Source organism: Syngnathoides biaculeatus, chromosome 2 (genome assembly GCF_019802595.1).
Source record: "Syngnathoides biaculeatus isolate LvHL_M chromosome 2, ASM1980259v1, whole genome shotgun sequence".
Classification (NCBI taxonomy): domain Eukaryota; kingdom Metazoa; phylum Chordata; class Actinopteri; order Syngnathiformes; family Syngnathidae; genus Syngnathoides; species Syngnathoides biaculeatus.
In genome coordinates, this window is record NC_084641.1 from 20,877,179 (window position 1) to 20,897,203 (window position 20,025).

The window sequence follows — 20,025 nt, forward strand, 5'->3', positions numbered from 1 at the left end:
TCAGGGTTCCCGCAGGAAAATGACATACGCTGTGTACAGAGCGGTACATCTACCAGAGTTATTTTGTTGTCGTTTTTTTTTTTTTTTTTTGCCAGTCAGGGAGATTTTGGAATTTTCTCTGGTTCAAAACCCCTAGCAAGGTCCACAAATTATCCAACAGAGTGGTCAAACACACATCAGTGGGAGGCAAACAGTAAGTGCCTGCCTCAACAAGTGCTGCCAATGACTCACTTCCCCTCTGCTATCAGCTGTTTGTCCTTGATCAACACGGGAAATTCCCATGCCTTATTCTATTTTGTCAAGGCATTGAAAAAAGCATGCTGAAGTGATTCACCCCATACGAGGTCACCACTATTGGAGCTGTTCCTGAACTGCCGAGACGGTTTCAGACGGGTGCCTCACTTTATTTTGGACCATCAGGCGCCTTTTGCAGTCATCAAAGCATGTGAAAAATATGTATGAATGAACACAACGTCCGTTGTAAAATTAGGACAAAATAGCCCGGAGGTGCAAATTAAAACAACTCGTGAAACACTTTTACATTTGGGAAAACAAAGTCATGAAAGAGTAATTGATGTGTGTAGTGGCACACTTGGCTGAAAGGTGCAGGCACTGTGGGTTCCGTGACTGGTGACCAGTTCGGCATGCACTCTGACTTTTGCCCGACGTTGGCTGGGTTCAGCTCCCGCGCCCCTAACCAGGACAAGTTGTGTTGAAAATGTACGGACGGATGTCGACAAAAGCCAAAACATGTACAATTCAGAAAATAAATGAACAAAAACACTTTTACCTTCCAGGCAAGGCATGTAAAAAACCCAAACCCTTTTAGATTTGATTAACAAAAGCACAAACTGTCACGTACAAGCCTGGATCACCGCCAAGAAGGACGTGGCCTGGCCACTGCTCTGAGCGGTTTCATATATGACACTTGTTGTCAGTCACAGTTCTTTCACATGAGGCACTATGATTAGACCATGTATTTAAGTTGGAGTTTTGTCACTGGCATTTGCCAGTTCATTGAGTATGCTTTACCGCATCCAGGGTTACTCTGCCACTGCGCCATTATAGCCCAGTCACGCTTTTGTTCTGCTCTTTAGTTGTCTCGTAGTTATTGGACATTGTTTCTTGTTTTTTGGATCCTGCCTTCTTGGACTGTATTATCATGGACAACTTTAGTTTCTAATAAAACCCACTGAACATCATGCCTTTGTCCCAGAGTCCTGTGTTTGACCCCCCCCCCCCCCCCCCAGCTGGTTCATGACAGAAACACATTTAAAAAAGATGTAATAAATTAGAACTGAGACAACCGGGAAAGGCAAGGACCCGTTTCACAAACATTCTTAGAAATCTCACAGCCTTTCGATGGAAGACCAAAAATCCCAAATAGCGACTGTATTTTGGGACCCCATGAAGAGAGAAACTGTAAAGCCTTTTAATGGTGTGTATACAATATATTGGACTTGATCACGTTTCTTAAATCATAAAATATAGATCAAGAGAGGTTGCTGGTGCAAATTAAAGGGAAAGTGGGCATATTTGCAAGGAAACTGCCGGCTCCGTTCATTTCTGAACATACTCAGTGAGTGAGCTACATTACGTACAATCTGGTCACAAGCATCATATATTATGAACATATTTTAGCATTGGTGTTAAACAGCATTTGATGCTTTACACACCATTTTAAGTGAGGTGGGTATTGCCAAGAAAAAGCGTACGATTTCTAAAAATGTCTGTGAAATGGGACCTTCTCGTTCCGTGTAGTCTCACCTGTAATTTAATTGAATAATTTATTTTGTTTTTTGTAAAAGTGTTTCTGCTTTTGTTCATGTGTTTTTTGACATTTACAAGGGTTTGGGGTTTTGGTTCATGTGTTTTCTGGAATGTAAAACTGGTTCACAATCTGTTATATTGTTTTGCACTTTCAGGGCACCATACAACTGTCTCTTTAAAAATATTGATATAAAAAAATGACCTTGTTACGATGTTATTACCTTGTTGTTACAATTCCCTTATAATAGTAATAAATAGTAACAATGACCTTGTTATGATGGTAAGGATTTAAAAAATGAGCCCCAACACCAGTTTGACTGAAACAAAATAAATTCTCCCAGACCAAAGGCCAAAATTAAACAGAACGTTGGACATTTTGTGAGGAAGCTGTAAATTTGGCAGAATTCCATCAGTTGTGCCTCCTGAAAAGATTTTTACCCATCGACACTAAATTGATTTGAAATGTCGAAATAGGACAAACCAAAAAGTCACAAGGACCCATCTCTGAAAGTTCACAATTTAGGTTTAAAGCAACTGCTTGGGGCAAATGCTATCAGTAGTGCCTTGTGGAAACTTGAATAATAGTAAATATAATAATAAGAGCAATGATGATATCAGCCTTGGGCACCAGTTTCACCAATCTACACAAAATCGGATGAACATGTCAATCATGACACGACACATGGAAACGTCTCACAGACCCATCAGCGAAAATGAACAGGAAAACAGCTGCTTAAGTTTGAACTTGCCATTTTGGGTGAATTCCGGGGCTTGTACTTTGGCAAACATCTCCTTGGGAATTTGTCCAAACAAGCCAAGAACAAGTACACTCAAGATGTGGCTGATGCCACTTTACGTTTCAAAGGGCGTCACAGTGGCTCAGATGGTAAAGCGTTGGCCTCACAGTTCTGAGATCCCGGTCAATCCCAGACCCCCCCGTGTGTAGTACGCATGTTCTCTCCATGTCCGTGCGGGTTTTTTTCCGGGCACTCCAGTTTTCTCCCACATCCCAAAAACGTCCAACATTAATTGGTCACTCTAATGCAGCCCTATGGGGTCACAAAGCAGTGCAATCTGTAGGCCGGTCCCAAGCCCGGATAAATGCAGAGGGTTGCGTCAGGAAGGGCATCCGGCGTAAAAACTGTGGCAAACAAATATGAGCGTTCATCTAAAGAATCCCATACAGGATCGGTCGTGGCCCGGGTTAACAACGCCCGCCCCCGGCACTGCTAATCTGCAGGGCGTCGGTGGAAATTCAGCTACTGTGGGTCGAAGACAAAGAAGAGGAGGAAACCGGATCCATCGTCAGAAGAAAAAGAGGAATGCACAGAGCCTACAACTGAGTGTAGGGACTTTGAATGTTGGGACTATGACAGGAAAAGCTCAGGAGTTGGTTGACATGATGATTAGGAGAAAGGTTGATATTCGGTGCATTCAAGAGAGCAGGTGGAAAGGTAGTAAGGCTAGAATTTTAGGAGCAGGGTTTAAATTATTCTACCACGGAGTAGATGGGAAGAGAAATGGAGTAGGGGTTATTTTAAAGGAAGAGCTGGCTAAGAATGTCTTGGAGGTGAAAAGAGTATCAGATCGAGTGATGAGACTAAAATTTGAAATTGAGGGTGTTATGTATAATGTGGTTAGCGGCTATGCCCCACAGGTAGGATGTGACCTAGAGTTGAAAGAGAAATTCTGGAAGGAACTAGATAAAGTAGTTCTGAGCATCCCAGACAGCAAAAAGGATGGAGATGGCTGTAGTGAACACTTTTTTCCAGAAGAGGGAGGAACATATAGTGACCTACAAGAGCGGAGGTAAAAGCACGCAGGTGGATTATATTTTGTGCAAACGATGTAATCTGAAGGAGGTTACTGACTGTAAAGTAGTGGTAGGGGAGAGTGTAGCTCGACAGCATAGGATGGTAGTGTGTAGGATGACTCTGGTGGTGGGTAGGAAGATTAAGAAGACAAAGGTAGAGCAGAGAACCATGTGGTGGAAGCTGAGAAAGGAAGAATGTTGTGCGGCCTTTCGAAAAGAGGTAAAACAGGCTCTCAATGGACAGCAGAAGCTCCCGGAAGACTGGACAACGACAACCAAGGTAATCAGAGAGACAGGCAGGAGAGTACTTGGTGTGTCATTTGGTAGGAAAGGGGAGAAGGAGACTTGGTGGTGGAACCCCAAAATACAGGGAGTCATACAAGGAAAGAGACTAGCGAAGAAGAAGTGGGATACTGAGAGGACTGAGGAGAGGCGAAAGGAGTACATCGAGATGCGACGTAGGGCAAAGGTAGAGGTGGCAAAGGCTGAACAAGAGGCATATGAAGACATGTACACTAAGTTGGACACGAAAGAAGGAGAAAAGGATCTCTACAGGTTGGCCAGACAGAGGGATAGAGATGGGAAGGATGTGCAGCAGGTAAGGGTGGTCAAGGATAGAGATGGAAATGTGTTGACTTGTGCCAGTAATGTGCTAAATATATGGAAAGAATACTTTGAGAAGTTGATGAATGAAGAAAATGAGAGAGAAGGAAGAGTTGAAGATGCAAGTGTGAAGGACCAGGAAGTCACAATGATTACTAAGGGGGAAGTCAGATAGGCACTACAAAGGATGAAAAATGGAAAGGCAGTTGGTCCTGATGACATACCGGTAGAGGTATAGAAGCAATTTGGAGAGATGGCTGTGGAGTTTTTGATCAACTTATTCAACAGAATACCAGCAGGCGAAAAGATGCCTGAAGAATGGAGGAAAAGTGTTCTAGTTCCCATTTTTAAGAACAAAGGGGATGTTCAGAGCTGTGGGAACTATAGAGGAATAAAGTTGATGAGCCACACAATGAAGTTATGGGAAAGAGTAGTGGAGGCTAGACTCAGGACAGAAGTAAGTATCTGCGAGCAACAGTATGGTTTCATGCCTAGAGAGAGTACCACATATGCATTATTTGCCTTGAGGATGCTAGTGGAAAAGTACAGAGAAGGTCAGAAGGAGTTACATTGTGTCTTTGTGGATCTAGAGACAGAGTACCAAGAGAGGAACTGTGGTACTGCATGCGTAAGTCTGGTGTGGCAGAGAAGTATGTTAAAATAGTACAGGACATGTATGATGGCAGCAGAACAATGGTGAGGTGTGCCTTAGGTGTGACAGAGGAATTTAAGGTGGAGGTGGGACTGCATCAGGGATCAGCTCTGAGTCCCTTCCTGTTTGCAGTGGTAATGGATACGCTGACAGATGAGGTTAGACTGGAATCCCCTTGGACCATGATGTTCGCAGATGATATTGTCATATGCAGTGAAAGCAGGGAGCATGCAGAGGAACAATTAGAAAGATGGAGACATGGACTGGAAAGGAGAGGAATGAAGATTAGCCGAAGTAAAACAGAATATATGTGCGTGAATGAGAGGGGCGGAGGAGGAAGAGTGAAGCTCCAGGGAGAAGAGATAGCGAGGGTGGAGGACTTCAAATATTTAGGGTCAACATTCCAGAGCAATGGTGAGTGTGGTAAGGAAGCGAAGAAACGGGTCCAAGCAGGTTGAAACAGCTGGCGAAAGGTGTCTGGTGTGTTATGTGACAGAAGAGTCTCTGCTAGGATGAAGGGCAAAGTTTACAAAACAGTGGCGAGGCCGGCCATGATGCACGGATGGGAGACGGTGGCACTGAAGAAACAACAGGAAGCAGAACTGGAGGTGGCAGAAATGTAGATGTTGAGGCTCTCGCTTGGAGTGAGCAGGTTGGATAGGATTAGAAATGAGCTCATAAGAGGGACAGCCAAAGTTGGATGTTTTGGGGACAAGATTCGAGAGAGCAGACTTCAATTGTTTGGACATGTTCAGAGGCGAGAGAGTGAGTATATTGGTAGAAGGATGCTGAGGATGGAGCTCCCAGGCAAAAGAGCGAGAGGAAGACCAGAGAAGGTTTATGGATGTGGTGAGGGAAGACATGAGGGCAGTTGGGGTTAGAGAGGAAGATGCAGGAGATAGGCTGAGATGGGAAAAGATGACATGCTGTGGCGACCCCTAACGGGACAAGCCGAAAGGAAAAGAAGAAGAAGAAGATTAATTGGTCATTCTAAATTGCCCCTATATGTGTGATTGTGAGTGTTGTCTTTCTCTATGTGCCCTCCGATTGGCTCGCAACGAGTTCAGGGTGTACCCCGCCTCATGCCCGTTGACAGCTGGGATAGGCTCCAGCACTCCCCGCGACCCTCGTGAAGATAAGCGGTGAAGAAAATAGATGGATGGATGGGCAGTTCAAATTTTGGCATACACAGACTCATAAATATGCTCAGTCTGTGAAGAAAAAAATTGTTCCCAATCAAAATAACATTTACTAAGAATCTACGGCATTCCATTATTGTATTGTCTGTTGTGATATAAAAAAATGCTTTTTTGTAGTAAAAAAAAAACAAACACTTTTAGATGACCCTCACACTTTGAAATGTAGTGTCTGTGGACAAGAGTACGTTTTCATGGAAAATCAGAATTTGTCTGAGTAAACCCACATTTTGACAGGCAGTTTATCTTTTGGTTCCTTGTGGTAGAATTTTTCTTTTTCAAAAAAAGGCAGAGGAGTTGTTCTGTTCGAAAAAACAAAATGATTTAGTAGAAGGAGTGCACTGCTTGCGGTTGTCCTTTGGATGTGCGGGGGTGACGCGCCCATTAAGACTCCCCCTCATGACCGGCAGCAATTGGCCTCGAAGCGTGGCCGTGAACCAACAAGCTGAGGTCGTCCATAAAGTCAAGACGTCTGCCTGGATTTGACGTGAACAGTGGCCCACGCCACAGCAGACGCACTCGGCGCACGTGGCCGCCAGCCAGCTATGCTCTGCTTGCCGCTGCTATTTATAGCAATGTGTACATTTGGGAAAATAAGAGGCAACTACCGTATGAACCAGACCTCAACAAAGTTAACATGCTGACTATGCAGCAGCCTTATTAGATGCTTTTCAAGCCACAGTCAATGTTGATCTTAAAAAGATAATAAAAACAGAGGCCAGCTGTTGGAATAGGATTCTGAAGATATTACTTAAAATCATTTATTGAGCAGTATTTATTGTTTATTAGCTCACATTGATCAGGTGACACTTTGCAAAAGCAGCAATGGTCTTCTGCTTCATTGAGCTTTCCCCCATAGAAACGTACTATGACCACCATCACCACGTACACAGCATATCCATGTCCGTGTCCATTGTCCAAGTCGTTTATACTCATACAGTAAAATACTGTGATTAGATTTGAATTAAATCTACCTTCCACTACATCACGGGAAATTGGTTGATGTTGTGTACTTTAAGGAGAAATTTACCCTATATTTTTAAATTAATGTATTTATTCGTTGCGGTGCTTTTGAGTCACACAAGTAAAACGGAAGCTGTTGTGAGTTGCAGAAGAAGTAGGCCGAATTGAGCAATCACACGGAATTACACACTTGGGTCTAATGCAGATGAGAAGTCACCAGGTAGCGCTTCATGGTTCAGGTCCATTTAGGATACAGCAGAACGGACCAGTTCGACGTTAATTCTAAAGTGGAGCATACAGTCAATGTAACGCAAGACTTAAAATAATACACAAATACACCGAAATACAGGTGACATAAAGAAACATGATCAATGTTGCATTAATTGTTATCGTCAATGAAGATTAAGGATGAATGCTTTTATCATGCCAACTGTTCGACATTGTATTGCGCAAGGCATGCTGGGAAACACAAGGCTTCAAAATTCTGCTACTTTCAAACTTTGCGGAGCATTTTGCACTTCTACCAATTTATTGTGTTATTGTAGAAAATTGTCTGATACAATATTCCATGCATTCATCCATTTTCTTTGCCGCTTATCCTCGTGAGGGTCCCAGGGATTGCTGCAGCCTATCCCTGCTGTCAACGGGCAGGAGGTAGGGTACACCCTGATCTGGTTGCCAGCCAATTGCATGGCACATAGAGACAAACAGCTCCACTCACAATCCCACCTTGGGGCAATTTAGAGAGTCCAATTTATGTTGCATGTTTTGGGAATGTGGGAGGAAACTGGAGTGCCCAGAGAAAACCCACACAGGCACAGGGAGAACAAGCAAACTCCACACAGGCGGGTTCGGGATTGAACCAGGGACCTCAGAACTGTGTTACCAGCTGCTCCACCATGCCGTCTTGACACAATATTTGTTTATGAAATAGCACAGTTAAGATGGCGATTGCATAATAAAATTCTCAACATAGTACTTTACTAGGGTTCTCCAGGTCTGCTTTATATCATGCTTGAGTGGAATTCCAAATTGATTTATAATATATTATCGTATTTTTGTGCCTCCAATGTTTTACAATAATTAAGATTCATTTATGAAAGTACACTAATTGTGTGATGTCAACTAAATTCCCATAGTGCAGTGGAAACTTTAATTCCTGATTGTATAGCCGCTTTGAAGTATTTTGCTGGATGCTATGTCATAAATGACTGTAAAATTTCCAAAATGTCTCACAAGTACAGTCTATTGTTTGTCTTTATGCGCCATGCAATTGGCTGGCGACCAGTCCGTGGTGTGCTTTAGAGTGGCAATGAATGGCTTTCTATGCGCACAGCACACTTTGATTCTTGGGCTCAATCCAAGCAGAGCAGAGTAATCCAAGCCTCCAGGCTTTGGCTCAGCGTGCTGAGTAAATGCAAACACATGCACACCCGTGCACTCACTTTCTCGTCATACTGCCACAACTCCGTGTATAATGTTGTAGCTGGTGGGTGTTTTTATGTGTGAAATGAGGAGTTTCCCAACCTTCTCAAAATAAAGTGGAACCTCCAAGTTGGACCACAATTTGTTCCGTGATGCTGGTCAAACTTTAATATGGTTCACTTTCATAACAAAATTTCCCGCTAAAATCAACTCCATTTGTAATAATTCATTCCTGGGCCCAACTTTCACTATCATAAAGCCTTTATTAACTTCACATACAATGTTTTAAGCAAAGCAAAGCAAATTTATTTATACACTGCATTTCATACACAGGGTAACAACAATTGATTGGATATGACAGATTTGAATTGTTTTATTTGCAGTGTGTATCCATCACCAAGAACCTTTTTTACATTATTTATTGTCTACAATGTGATTAAAAAGTATCCCCACATTTTAACAGCCATTCCCTGTACCGCTTATTGTTTCAATGGTCACGGGTGTGCAGGACTTTGGACGGGAGGTGGGGTAAACCATGAACTGGTTACCAGCCAATCGTAGGGGTCATAGACCATCAACCATTCACCCCTATGGACAATTAAAGTGTTCATTTAAATTAAAGTTTTTGGAATGTGAATTTGAATGGAATTGGAAGGACAAAATTTGGGAATGTGGAAAAAAAACAGTCATCAGAAAAAAAAACTTGTGGAAGCACACGTGCAAACTCCACACAGGAAACTGGTGCCCGTATTTAAACCCAGGACTTCTCTCCTGTGAGGGAGATTTGCTAAACAGACCGTCACCTGTTAATGCATATGTTTTTCTTCATAAATTCACAAAATACTGTACTGTATTTTTTTTTTCTAAATTCTTCCGAATTAACTATTACCACAAATGGGTATTAGAGGAAAGTATTTTGTTGTTGTTGTTTGTTTAAAAATTCATTAGAATTCGCTTTAACCTTCTGGACACGCCCAGGAATCATGTTCAAAATTCCACCAGGGACTCTCTTGGGATGAAAGACGTTTCAGTACTCATATCCTGTTTGAACTACATTATCCCTGTAAAATACCTTGGGAAGAGCTAAGCAACCTTCGATGCTGAAAGTCAAATGCCAATAAATTTCGTATTAATACCATCAGGTGATACAAAAGCAATACTGTACATTTCTGTTTTGATCGGCAGTGTTTAACGGCAGGAGAACGTGAGTCATGACTGTGCTGCCACGGTACCAGATGACAGCCGTCTCACTCACAAATGTATTCTTGTCAAACTGGAGGATTTATGACTCATGACACAAAGGCGGCCGTAAGAACGATACTAACTTTGAAGTGGTTTACGCCCATTTTATGGCCGCTTACCCTCGGCCAGAATAATGTCATGTTTTCATTTCTGTTTTTGTCTGTGAGTAAAAAACCTTTGCTAGAGTAAACAAAAAAAACACAGCTACAGCTCGCTTTCAGAGTTTTGGTCATTTTCGCACCTACGTCAGTGGTGTACACCCCACGGGGTCATCTTTTTCTTGTGGCTCTCTGTGACTTTGAAAAATAATTTAATGTGATGTAATTCTGAATTTCAATATTATGGCGCTCTTGTAACATTAGAAAAAATTTTGGAAATAATTTTTTATCACTCAAAATGTCCATTAAAGAGGCCCATGTGCCACACCTGCCGTGCGCAAGGAAAAATGAAAACATAGCTCACAGAGGACACCTTGCCATCGTGTAAAGATGAAGGGGACATCTACAGCCTTGATGTATTGACTGTATGCTGAAGTTCAAGAGCAAAAATGTACACGAAGCAAGTAAAATAATATTGTTTTGATTGGTTATTTTTATGAATATACTGTATATTTTATATACTTAAGTGAAATTGTCCTTTTTAATTCAAACTGACAGTTGACTGCACACTCCCCATGCCATAAAAAATAATGACAGAACACAGAAGCATCTTTGGTTTATATTTTTGTTTGGCTGCAGGTGGATAATTTTAAGTATGTTTTTCATTTTATAAATATGAGAACTCACCTCAAGTTTCATTTGAATGTAAGTTTCAACCAATCATCTATTTTAGGACTTTGAATTTTTTTCTTAATTGATAAAAAAATTGTTGTGTCTTCTTTTTTTTCTGGTCTTGTTCGGCTGTTAGATCAAGCAAAATGGAAAATCGGAACAATTTTACTGTCTCACAGTCAAGCTTCTAAGTTTTCTCTGTAGTTTCTTTGTATTATAATTGAAGTTTATTCAAAATCAGAATTTCTAGAAGGGGAGAAAGACAAAGATAAAGGGCTACTCTTAAACAGGATGAGAAAAGTGAGTCATCACATATCTACAACAAGGAAACATGAAATAAGATTGTTGCGTGAGACAGTAGAGAAGATAGACAAGGACAAAGACAGGAGTAGAAAAGACAAGGACAGGAGTAGAAGCATACAGGGCATACAGGCGTCATGATCCTGGCTATAAGAGAGAGGTCACCCACCCAGAAACTCATGTCAAGGCCTTGTAGCTCAGTGGTTAGAGCACTGGTCTAGTAAACCAGGGGTTGTGAGTTCAATTCTCACTGAGGCCTGTCTACTCGTTTCACAGTTACAACCGTGGTTGCTCTCCAGTTTTCTATGTAGTATGTCAAAATATCTTACATCTTTGAGCAGGTGTTCGCTTTCATAAACAGTTTCTTTTGTTGTTGTTTTTTATTGCAAATACGGGTAAAGTAAAATCAGATTAGAGTCCTATGTTCATTTCACATGCTGAAAGGGTATAGTGGCTCCCAGTGTTTGTTGTTTTCTCCTGCGGAAGATAGTCACAATGGCCCTTTGCCAAGCCCTCGCCTCCGCCTTCGTTATGGGAGTAAAAAAGCCAGGAGATGCTGTGGCATGACCTCAAGAGTGTGATTCAAACCAGACATCGCAGTTATGACATCTGAGGATTCACCTTACTTTTTCCTCTGTCGGCTGTGAATGTTCATGTTAAACTTTATAAAAATATGAAAACATTTCATTGATTTTGTGGGACCTGTGCTCATTGTAACTGACCTAGTTACAATCCCCATACTTGATATACTATGTGTATGTATGCGTATGTCCTCGATTTTATGACCATAATTCTTCGCCTATGACACCTAAAAGAGTAAAGATCCGCAATAAATTATCTTGTGATCAACATCAGTGTACAAATTTAGGACCAAACAGTGACTCAGAGTTCGTAACTACGAAGCCCGTGGAAAGACCCAGATTCTTCTCAGCAGACGTTAAGTGTATTTTAATTCTTTATCCTTTCTCAACCTAATGCAACTTTATTTAGAGAGATCTGAGTATAGTATATATAGTCTATATTTTGAGTATACAGAATATAAGGTACCGTTTATAAAGGCACCTTGGTTTTGATTTGTGGAAAAATAGCAAATATATCACCTCTCACATTTGGCCAGGCAATTAATTATTTGGGTCTCAACTATATATCAGGTTTAACTCTTTCATTGGCTCATTTACCATAAAACTGCCGCACTCACAATCACACCTAGGGGCAATTTAGAGGGTCCAATTAATGTTGCATGTTTTTGGGATGAGGGAGGAAACCGGAGTGCCCAGAAAAAAGCTATGCAGGCATGGGGAGAACATGCAAATTCCACACAGGCGGGTCCGGGATTGAACCAGGGACCTCAGAACTGTGAGGCCCACGCTTTCCAGCTTATCCACCGTCCCGGCCCCCTTTCTTTCATAGCTAAAAAAAAAATTAATAAATACATAAATACGTGAATATATATATTTTTATATATAATAGTGCGTTATTCAAGTTTCTGAAGAAAAAAGTTAACTGAACAATTAATGGTCGCGTATTGATTGCACAATGCAAAATTTAATTTACAGATCACATCTTATGTCACTTTTGCACTGCACTTGTGTATAGTGACAATAAAGAAAGCAGTTTTATTTTTATGTGACATATGTTTATGATATTAGTAACACAGTTTTTCCTACTTTAACCACATTTCATTTGAATAAAAAGGTATTCTATTATATGACTAGTTTTGTTCAAAATACCAATATATAGAATACAGTATACATAAGTCGGGGACCCTTTCTCCAGCTTTCCATCCATTTGCTGTTCTTTGGCCTGGAAATTGTCGAAGGCCCTTCATATAAACCATAAAAAATATCAGTAGGAGAAGCAGCACGCAATCAGTTTTCGGTATCGATTAAAAAAACCATAAACATTTTTCGTGCATCTCTACTGGGAACTCTTTGAACGAAATGCTTACTATTTCACCTTTATTGTAAAAAGGTTTACCTTTGGAAATATGATCTACTGTGGAAATTGTCATTATGAAATCAAAACAGATGGCAAAACCCAAATATTGTACCAGGCAGGGACACAACATACCGGAAAGTTGCAAGAAAAGAAACATTTCCCACACTGCAAAGGAGGTTGTGAAATAGCAAATGGGCTAATATTGTCTCCACATCAAACACAGTCACACTTGTGTGTGTGTGCGTGTGTGCCTTTGTGCATGCATGCATGCATGAGTGTTGTCACTGACTTACCACAAATTCAACATGATTTACAAAAGCAGTGCTGAGGTCCATTCTCAGCAGTGCTTTGGTAGACAGGAAGTGACTTTGGCCATTTTTTTCATGCTTAATAGAAAACATAAGAGAACACTTTTTAGCAATAGAATAAGTGACACTAAATTTAACACTGAAGTGTGAACACAGAATTGAGGACAAACACCGTTGCCATTAATTTTGGTGGTGAGAGTGTACTGTAGTAGGTATACTACTGTATCTACAGTACAGTACAGTGTGCATGTGTGGCCAGAGTAAAACTGGTTTTGAATAACCTCATCGTCATTTGCTTTTTGAATAAGAAGAGGGGGAAAAAAACGAGTTGTGAAATCCGATTTTTATTAAATCAATTGCAGACCTGATTTTAAAATGGACATGACCGGCAAAGACGTCACAATTGTCTTCAACGGCAACCCGATGTCATGCTCCTGGATTCCAGCCCGGGCTGGGCGTGGCCAGCTAATCAGAAGGTGCACACCTGCGCCTCATGAACACTGATTAGACCCAGTACATATAGGACCCGGGGGACGACAAATACTCCGCTAGATCGTTGCTCTTGATGCCTCGTTCCCGCACTCCTGCTTTCCTGACTTCTGATCTCCGTACACCGACCCACGCCTGTCCACTGACCACCCTCGTAAGCCCATCCGTACTGGTACTTCGGATTGTTTGGACTGTCTACCTGATCTCAGACTTCGGACCGAATAAAGGTTTCTTCTGTACTGTCTGCTGTCTCTGGAGTCGTGCATTTCGGTCCACCCTTGAGCCCCGTATCGTGACACCCGACTCCTCTCTCCACTCTGAAAATCCACAAAAAGGGATCCACGCGGAATGTTCAGATGGCTGAACCCCAACAAAGCCTCTGGACCCAAAAATGTCCACTCCTACACACTGAGACATTGTGCGGATGAGCTGGCTGCCTTCTTCACCGATATTTTCAACACCTCCTTGGAGTGATACCTGGTTCAAGTCCTCCGCTATTGTCCTCGTCTCCAAGAATTCAGGGTTTGTTGTCCTTAATGAGAACAGACCTGTGGTACTGATGTCTGTGGTCATGTAGTCTTCGGCGCGTCTAATCCTGCCCCACCTCAAGTCAATCACCTGCTGCAGATCCTGGACCCGCTGCATTTTGCCTGGAGAGCCTGTAGATATAGCAGTCAACCTGGCCCTTCACTCAATTCTGCAGGATCTGCCTACGCCAGGATCCTGTTTGTGGACTTCAGCTCTGCTTTGCACTCCATCATCTACCCAAGCACACGTTCTTCCACCTCAATATTCCCGACTCCTCATGAAAGTGTATCACCCACTTCCTGAAGCAGCATGTGCGGCTGGGGCAGACTGTTACTTGGACTATCAGCACCGGATCCCGTCACGGCTGTTTACCTTCCCCCTAGCTCTTCTCCCTGCACACCAGCTACTGCATCTCCACTCATCACTCAGCTAAACTGATCATGTTTGGGGGCAAGACCATTCTCATTGGGCTTATCTAGGATGGTGATGAGTCTCCCTACAAGGTGGAGCGTCTGGTGTCCTGGTTCAACCGCAGCAGCCTGGAGCTTGACATCCAGAAGACAAAAGAAGATGATCGTGGACTTGAAGACAGTCACAGCCTCACGGTAAAACCTCAGTCTCACAAACGTCTCCATCTCTGTCATGGAGTCTTTCCACTTCCTGGGCACCACCATCACCTGCGACCTGAAGAGAGACCCAACGATCAGCACCCTGGTCAAATAGGCCCACCAGAGAACGTTCACACTACAGGAGCTGAGGGAACACAAATTTCCAACCAAGATATTTGTTGAGTTCTCAACGGCCATCATCGAGCCCATCCTCACCTCCACACACCAGGATGTTAAAACTTTTGTATTTTCCAAGTGCATAACATATTTATCGGCTGTTGTTTATAGAATGTCTTATGTCTTTGTCTTTGTCTATGACGTATTCAAATACTGCATTTACTCGCTTATGGAAGCTGCCATTTTTAGATCTTCTTATTCCTGCAAAAGTGCAAACTTGGGAGAGTTGATGAATTTGTAATTCATGTTCATCATTTTCATCTTATTATGCAGCTTTTTTTTTAACTAAGAAAAATGTACAAAGTTGGTAAATATTCAGCAGCAACAAGTTATATGTCATCACAGTCGGGCATATTCACAGCTGGCTTGCATATCAAGTTGGCATTGTATATAATATTATCATCAGATGGGTACTATTGCAAACTTACAACGCTACACCACCCCAAAATCATGTTAAACTGAAAATTTAACACACTAAAAAAAACATCACTGATCAATTACGGGCTCATTGATTAAAATTGTATAATACGGTGCCAGCTTGACCCCATTAACAGCTAGCTGCTCACTCCAGTTGAGTGGGTCGCGTGGCGGGTCGCCTGGTTGACCTTTTCACAGGTCTTAGAGCCATGTGTGATGCATTCAAGATAAATAATGAGAAGTTTCAAAGGCGAACAAGTATCCCCTTTGAGGTTACAACAGCCTTACAGCCATCAATTTGCTCAAATGCATCTGACATAACTACCTTCGGTAGTTATTGTAAAACAAACAAAAAAATAAATCCAGACTTCCATTCATGAGGAACAATGCCTGACAGCAGAGTACAGGGAGAGCCAGAGATTTACATCACTTCTCAGACACTGGCTCATAAACAGTAATGGAGTTTTGTTCTCAAGATGTTTTCACCACTTTGAATTGCTTAATAATGCATAAAAAAACCAGATGACCTGGGGACAGACCAATAGTATAATGCAAATATGAATTCCAGTCAAATACCAGGGTGGCAGGCCCCCCCAGTAGCCCCTTCATCATTGGTACACATCATGCTGATGACAAATTCACCAAACATGGCGACCCGCTCTCATGTGGATTAATTAACGTTTGAACCTTATTTCGGCGGTACGGTGGATCAGCTGGTAAAGTGTTCGCCTCACACTTCTGAGGTCCTGGGTTCAATCCCGGACCTGACTGAGTGGAGGTTGTATGTTCTCCCCGTGCCTGCGTGAGTTTCGGGCACTCCGGTTACCTCCCACATCCCAAAAACATGCAACATTATTTGGACGCCCTAAATTGTCCCTAGGTGTGATTGTGTGTGCAGCTGTTTGTCTTGATGTGCCCTACAATTGGCTGGCAACCAATTCGTGGTGTACCCTGCCTCCTGCCCATTGACAACTGAGCCTCCCCGAGACCCTCGTGAGGATAAGTGGCAAAGAAAATGGATGGATGGATGGATTCTTATTCCACAACACAATATTGATCACGGTACTGTGTTTGGACTCAATACAATGTATTGTTAAAAAAAAAAAAGGGAGTTGACTTCCCCTTGAAGGCAATATCACCGAGCCCTATTTCACATTGTAACTTCATCACATGGTTTCTGCCCACAAGCATTTTGAGGAACTTACCTCTCTGCCATGACACTATCCAGCTCTGTTATGACATTGTTGGCCGTGTACTAGTGTGTGTGCGTGTGTGTGTGTGCGTATGTGTGTGCGTGCACCCATGTTATGACTGAAGCTAATTTTGGGAAGAATGCCTCTGAAAATAAAACAATCTTTTTCAAGGTTCCAGGCCTGTTTTGGGGAGCTAAAAAAATCAAAATCCAGATGACTTTGTTGACATGGAGTCGCGTTCACTTGGGCTTTTTGACGCCGCGTCAAATTAGAGGCAGATGTTTTTAAAGCAGGCCTGCCATGCATGGACGCGGCACAGGAACTCAAATAGTCAAATTGTCTCTGCGGAAGCAGAATCCAGCCCATCCTGTTTGGAGTTTGCATGTTGTCCCGTTGCCTGTGTAGGTTTTCCCCACGTATTCCAGTTTCCGCACAGATTCACAAAACATTTATTCAATAGTATCTTGACCACTGTATTGTTTGTCTACACATTGACAATACAAGACAGCAATTTTTTTGTATATATGTGAGGGACAAACAATTGATTCCTGTTAGCCTAATAATTTTTTTAATATTTGAAAACATTTTCAGAAAACAAGAAAAAACACAACAAAATTCAACAAACAAGAAGCATAAAATTGCCTTGATTAAACCTTTGGTAGATGATGCCTCAAAATCTACACAGACATACAGTAAAGAAGAAAAACAACCATTAGCAAGGACATTGGAAATTTTTTTTTAATTGATTTTGTAAAATAAAAACAATTTGGACAATTACGCAGTTCAACTGATAATATGTACCGTGACTGGCAACCACTGGCTGGCAGACAATCCATTGCTCATTTGTGTGTCCTGACATTGACTGGTGACCAGTCATTTGTCTGTTTTTGCCCTGTGATTGGACACACAGACATACAGACAGATTGTTCAATACATTTTCCATCCATCAGTCCATTTTCTTAGCCACTTATCCTCACAAGGGTCGCAGGGAGTGCTGCAGGCTATCCCAGTCGTCAACGGGCAGGAGGCGGGGTACACCCTGAACTGGTAGCCAGCCAATCGCAGGGCACACAGAGACAGACAACAGTCACACTCACAATCACACTTAGGTGCAATTTAGAGTCTCCAATCAATGCATGTTTTTGAGATGTGGGAGAAAAACCGAAGTGCCTGGAGAAAACCCAGCCAGCCACGAGGAGAACATGCAAACTCCACACTGCCGGGGAGAGGTGGGGATTGAAACAGGCTCCTCAGAACTGTGAAGGGAACAGCTGCTCCACCGTGCCACCCTTTTTCGTGCGGAGGGTTTTAGCGGTGGCGCTCGGGGCGCGCACCCCGGGCCGCCCGCCAGATGCCCGATATATTGTGTCTCCTTAAATTTGTCAGGTGTAGATACATTTGTTTTCCAGATGTAAAAAAAAAAATGTGAAAATGCTGAATATATTTCTTAGAATGTTTTGCCACTTCATTGTGTCATTTTGAGTCAGACACAACATATAAAAACATCACTTCAACTCAAACTTTGAAATGGGAATGAATCATTATGTACTTAACTGCACATTAGATCACAAGATAAATATTCCGTCACCGTAATGGTGCTTTTCAGGTGAGCAATCACGATGGAGAAGTACTGCACAAGTAAAGATGACAACATTTCTCAGAGGTGCAAATAATCATTTAGCAGACAGGCTGATGAATGAGGCTCGATGCCATGTGTCAAAATGAGTGATGCATCAACCATGTCAGGAACTTGAAATATAAGGAAGGATGCAGTATCTCACTCATCCAACCACATTCACAACACTCCTCTCTCACAGGACATTGCAGAAACACTTGCTCATAATTCTTACCATATAAGGTTACAAGTATAGCAACTTGATGCTCAAGAACAATGAACACCAAAGTGATAGTGAGTGTTCACCGTTAGTATTTTTCTTCCCCAAATCAAACATTGTACATTGACTACATCTCAACTAATCGAACAGAATTTGAGTCCTCTGTGAAATATTCACCATTCAGTTCTGTAGTTACAAACCCGGTTGATGTCATTGGTTTGCGTGGGGCAGAATGACGGGCAGATGATCAACGACGTCAGTGCACTCAATGAGAAAATCTCCCTATGCAGCTTTGGTAAGTCATACTTTTGTGCACACGCTTACATATGAGCGCAACACCAGTTTGACTGTGAAAACGGGCGGATGAAGAAGTCAATCCCAGGGAACATACAAACAATGCACATTTCACAGGGTACATATCAATAAACAAGAAATCCAACCAATGAACGATTTCTTCATCAACATGTTTTTTTGGATTGTGACAGTAAAAACCCAAGCAACCACGGCAGAAGATGTAAACGGCACACAGAGGAGGCTGTGAGCAAAGTTCAAAACCTCATGTTTGAGGTAGATGTACACGCCATGTGGCCCCGTTGCATAGAAAGAGTGTTGACATGTTTCAAAAAGTCGTCTGAATTGCCTTGACCAAATGAGGCAAGGGTGTTGTGGCGACTCGTTTCATTTTGCTGATGGAGTCAGAGGACTTTGCATCAATGTGATGATGAAACCTGTAATGACAAATGAATTGCAAAGCAAGAGGAAGGAATATTACATGAGTTACACGATGTGGGAGACTATTAAAATCAAAATATTAGCTCATGAGAACAAGTTTCAGGGAATAATTTGTCATTTTATTTTCATTTGTCCTACTTTTTATTTGTATCTCTTCCATATACAACTTTAGATCTGCAGGAGTTTTTTTTCTATTTGTGGAAAAAGTTAAGTAAATAAAAAAAAATAAACATCAGAACTTGTGATTTGGTTGTGCAACGTGAAGTGTCTCCTGCAGCAATCAGACACACACACACACACACACACACACACAAAATGTCTTCTAACACGATATTGTGTGTATACCAGGGAGCTGGTCAGACTTTTGTGGTCAGGGGCAAAATTTGAAGTTTAAAATGAGGATGGGGTCTAGCTCATTTGTAGAAGAGATAAAGAGACAGCATTTTTGAGAAAGTATCTAAAGTAAAATGCAAAGTAAAAACCTAAAATAGTTTATTTTCATTCATTCATTCATTTTTCATACTGCTTCTCCTCACTTTTGCTAGACCCTATTGCAGCAGCATCTGGGTAGAGGCGAGGTACACCCTAAACTGGTCGCCAGCCAATCGCCGGGTATGTATAAAGAACCCCCCCCCCCCCAAAAAAAAAAAAAAAACAAGCAAACAAAACAACGACAAACAAAAAAACATTCACACTCACATTCACACCTACGGCCAATTTGGAGTCTTCAATTAACCTATCGTGCATTTTTTTTAGGATTTAGGAAATCCATTTTCTGAAGAGGTTAACCTTATTAGTTTATTTTTGCTATCAGTGCTATCATTTTAAATTGCACTTATTGTCAGTTTTACCAAATAGACATTCATTAAACTGGACAAAAAAAAGAAGCAAAGACACCAGTTCAAGTTTGACAGCTCGCGAGGACTGAGGAGAGGAACTGTCTCGTACAATTCGCCATTGCACTCTCTGCTTATCCTCTCCTCAGCACCTCTATTTATTTAGTTTCAAGACGCCCCTTATTTAGACGGATGTTACAAAAAGGAGACGGCAAGCAAAACATGGTTGG

The 20,025-nt window shown here is 41.9% G+C and overlaps 1 non-coding gene across 1 annotated transcript; it reads left to right on the top strand.

The window, feature by feature from the left end:
• The first annotated feature begins 10,920 nt into the window (after positions 1 to 10,920).
• trnat-agu (transfer RNA threonine (anticodon AGU)) lies at positions 10,921 to 10,993 on the top strand. The gene has a single exon. It is a non-coding gene; the product is annotated as a tRNA-Thr (tRNA).
• The last annotated feature ends 9,032 nt before the right edge of the window (positions 10,994 to 20,025 follow it).